A 4,674-nucleotide genomic window follows, 5' to 3' on the forward strand; every position below is an offset into this window, starting at 1 on the left:
CGTTAAATGTGTTCTCGGGATGACGACGCCAGACATAGCATTTTCCTTGATGGCCAAAAGTACCTTCTTCCATATGTTTGGGGAGTCTCCCACATGCCTTTTGGCGAACACCAAACATGTTTGCTTATTTTGTTCTTAAAGCAATGGCTTTTTTTCTTCCGTAAAGCCCAGCTCTGTGGAGTGTAAACAGATTAAAAGTGGTCCTATGGACAGATACTCCAATCTCCTCTGTGGAGCTTTGCAGCTCCTTCAGGGTTATCTTCGGTCTCTTTGTTGCCTCTCTGATTAATGCTCTCCTTGCCTGGTCCGTGAGTTTTGGTGGGCGGTCCTCTCTTGGCAGGTTTGTTGTGGTGCCATGTTCTTTCCATTTTCTAATAATGGATTTAATGGTGCTCCGTGGGATGTTCAACGTTTCTGATATTTTTTCATAACCCAACCCTGATCTGTACTTCTCCACAACTTTGTCCCTGACCTGTTTGGAGAGCTCCTTGGTCTTCATGGTGCCGCTTGCTTGGCAGTGTCCCTTGCTTAGTGGTGTTGCAGAGGCTGGGGCCTTTCAGAACAGGTGTATATATACAGAGATCATGTGACAGATCATGTGACACTTAGATTGCACCCAGGTGGAATTTATTTAAGTAATTATGTGACTTCTGAAGGTATTTGGTTGCACCAGGTCTTATTTAGGGGCTTCATTGCCAAGGGGTGAATACATATGCAGGCACCACTTTTCTGTTTATAATTTTTATTTATAATTGTTTTCATTTCACTTCACAAATTTGGACTATTTTGTGTATGTCCATTACATGAAATCCAAATCAAAATACATTCAAATTACAGGTTGTAATGCAACAAAATAGGAAAAACGCCAAGGAGAATTATTTTACAAGGCACTGTGGAGGAACCTGGGAAAGCGAGAGGGACAGAGAGAGGGAGGGAGGGAGTTTGGGGAGTGGAGTGGAGTGGAGTGGAGTGGAGTGGAGTGGAGAGAGCAGTTTTTATATAGCTGGAAATTATTGGTATCAGTTGAATGGTTTTTCATCCCCAAATAGAAATGCTTTCTTTTCCTGACATTGCTATTGTTATTGCGAAGTTGAACATATCCCTTTCCTTTGTTAACTTTATGGCAGTCTTGTGTTTGTTTAGATGGCCAAATGTTTCAGTTCAGTATTGAATGACGTTGGATATATTTTGCTAAACGAAGCAATTAAGCATGTATTGATGGAGGTTTATTGATTTTAAATGGCCTTTGGTTTAAATGGCTTGTCCTTCCTTTAGTTTGTAGGCCTCCCTGAATGTCAGATTACTCATGGATTATTTAACCTAGTCAATCGAGTCATTTTCGATGGTTGTTGTAGCAGGTTTTACTGGCATATAATGTCTATATGATGGAGAATATACTGCATGCAAACGTGTAGGTTTTCAAGGTTTTAAAGTTTGTAATTTCAATTTTAAAATGTCGGACTTGATTTACCCTAACAAAAAATGTATCAACCCCTACAAAATGTTCCCATTAATTCTAATCCACATTATAATTCTCATTTCCTGTTGCTGCAGGATTATTTTCCTGCTGTAACAAACTGGCTCATCTGTAGGTCAGTGACACCTTCTGTTATCTTTTCTGCTATAGATGTACCACAGTGAAATGACAAGTGTGACCATGGAAGAGACAAAGGATGGAGGGGAGAGAAAGAGAGAGAGACAGAGAGAGAGAGAGAGAGATGGAGAAAGAGGCCTCAATTTTCATATTTGGTATTTTATTATTTTTTAGACAAGAACAGCTCAAGGATAGAACTACATCAATTTAAATAAACAGCACACACAGCCTTCATATCAATACACAAACAATCTAGGTCAATTAGGGGAGAGGCATCCTGTAGTCAACAACAAAGCCATGCACAACTCATCTGGATCTGGTCAACACAGCAGGCGAAATGATGCAGAGAGAGAGAGAGACAAAGCAAGAGAGAGAGGTGAGAACAAGAGTATAGTGTAATATAAACTGTCCTCCACTTTCCAGAAAGGCATGGAATCAAATATAATGTATCATAATTTTTTAAATTATAACAGTAATTGTGTATGGGGTTGTATTTTTTTTTAATCCAATATTTCTCAGATGTTCTGCTCACCTCTTCTTTGTCTTCCTTTCCTTAACATCATTATCGTCCTCCATCTTGGTATCATCACATGGATTCCCTTCGACATCACTGGACACGTGAAGGTTTGCTGGCAAGGGGACGTGTAATGGCAAAAATATTGCAATGTCACTGACAAGATTGAAGAAGGTGGTAGTTCATCTCATGGAAGACAATAACAATCTGGATAGATGCAGGGAAATGAAATTCACATATCTTCAAACGAACCTAGAAATCAAAAATCTACTAATCTTAATTCTGAAATGAGTTTTGACACTTGGAAATCCAATACCATCAGGCTGTAGTAAACTAGCATTATAAAACACATTGGAATTATTCTGCAGGTGTTGTTGAATCTCTCTCTCTCTCACCAATATGACTAACATTCCCATCACAGGCTGGGAGCACAGGTTGCATATTAAAACAGTCTTTGGGACATCACTCAGTGTGATAAATGAATGCTACAGTCGTTCATCCAAGTCTTTTAATGGAGTTACGTTGAATTAGCATGAAGCTAATATAATATAATATAAAAAAAACACAAGGTCTAATGTAATTAGAAAACTCGTAAAACAACACAAAACAATGAGAGATTAGGTCATTTGCTTCATGAATTCAACAACGACATATCTTCAGTCCCTGAAAGTGACTAATATGTAATATAACATAATACCCTCTTTCATATTGCCTCCACCACATGTACTGTACACACATTATATATACACACCCCTTCCAATGAGTGGATTCGGCTATTTCAGCCGCATCCTTTGCTGACAGGTGTATAAAATGGAGCACAAATGCAGCCATGCAATCTCCATAGACAAACATTGACAGTAGAATGGCATTACAGAAGATTCTCAGTGACTTCAACGTGGCACCGTCATAGGATGCCACCTTTCAAATAAGTCAATTCGTCAAATTTCTGCCCTGCTAGAGCTGCTCTGTATTGGAGCAGCTGGTATTGTGAAGTGGAAATGTCTAGGAGCAACAACGGCTCAGCTGAGAACTGGTAGACCACACAAGCTCATAGAATGGGACCGCCGAGTCCTGAATGCACGTAGCGTACTAAAATCTCCTGTCCTCGGTTGCAACTCTCACTACCGAGTTCCAGATTGCCTCTGGAAGCAACATCAGCACAAGAACTGTTGGTCTGAAGATTCATGAAATTGGTTTCCGTGGCCGAGCAGCCACACATAAGCCTAAGATCACCATGTGCAATGCCAAGTATCGGCTGAAGTGATATAAAGCTCTCCGCCGTTGGACTCTGGAGCAGTGGAAACGTGTTCTCTGAATGAATGATGAATCCCTGAAGAGTGGAGGCTTTTATAGCAGCAAAGGGGGGACCAACTCCATGTTAATGCCCATGATTTTGAAATGACCACATACGTTTGGTCATGTAGTGTGTCATTAATGTTTTTAAATCTCGTAATCTCTTAGTTAAGGCTGGTTTACCATACACTTACAAAAGCTTAAGGCAGCTTAGAGTACCTACTGATGCTGTATGAAGACTGATCCCTAGAAAACCAGACATTGTCCTGCTCATCAATGCAGACCCATTCAATAGGGGTTTTCTATATGTGATGCACGATCACAGAGAAAAGGGCTGCTAAAGGGGGGTGAACGAGGTAGAGATGGAACAAAAGAGAGAGAGAGGAGAGACAGAGGGAGACAAAGGGAGAGACAGAGAGAGAGGTAGACAGAGAGAGGGAGACAGGGAGAGAGTGAGAGAGAGATAGAGACAGAGAGAAGAGAGAGAGCAAAAGAGAGATACAGACAGAGAGGAGAGAGAGTAAAAGAGAGAGACAGACAGAGACAGCGGGAGAGAGAGACAGAGAGATAGACAGACAGAGAGAGGGAGAAAGAGTAAAAGAGAGAGAGAGAGAGAGACAGTGAGAGGAAGAAAGAGTAACAGACAGACAGACAGACAGACAGACAGACAGACAGACAGACAGACAGACAGAGCGAGACAGAGCAAGAGCGGGTGGGCTGTGGCTGTACAAGCTCAACATGTTGTTGTGTTAGACCCAGCGTACAGTACAATTGGCACCCTATCGCCTATGTAGTACACTATATATGGATTAGGGTGCCATTTGGGATGCAGTCCCACTCTGAGCAGCTGTCACTGCTTTGATGACAAAGACCCGTTCCTGAGAATCCTGACCTGTTGTCACAGTGATATCTCTTAATTGCTGTTTTCTAACAACTGCAAGGTTGAAAAGGACGACAGTGTTCAAAACAAACTGTTGTCTGTGTACATAAGAGACACAAAGGACAAGCTGCACACAGTATAAACAAGTGGAGACTCCTCAGAGGAAGAGGGGGAGGACCATCCTCCTCAGTGAATTTCATAAAAATAGTGAAACATTCAAAAATATATTTTTTAGATAAAACTATACTAAATATATTCACATGTCACCAAATAATTTATTATTAAAACACACTGTTTTGCTATGAAGGTCTACAGTAGCCTCAACAGAACTCTGTAGGGTAGCACCATGGTGTAGCCGGAGGACAATTTATACCACTTCGGGGTACATTGACT

Source organism: Oncorhynchus masou, chromosome 6, assembly GCF_036934945.1.
Source record: "Oncorhynchus masou masou isolate Uvic2021 chromosome 6, UVic_Omas_1.1, whole genome shotgun sequence".
Taxonomy (NCBI): Eukaryota; Metazoa; Chordata; class Actinopteri; order Salmoniformes; family Salmonidae; genus Oncorhynchus; species Oncorhynchus masou.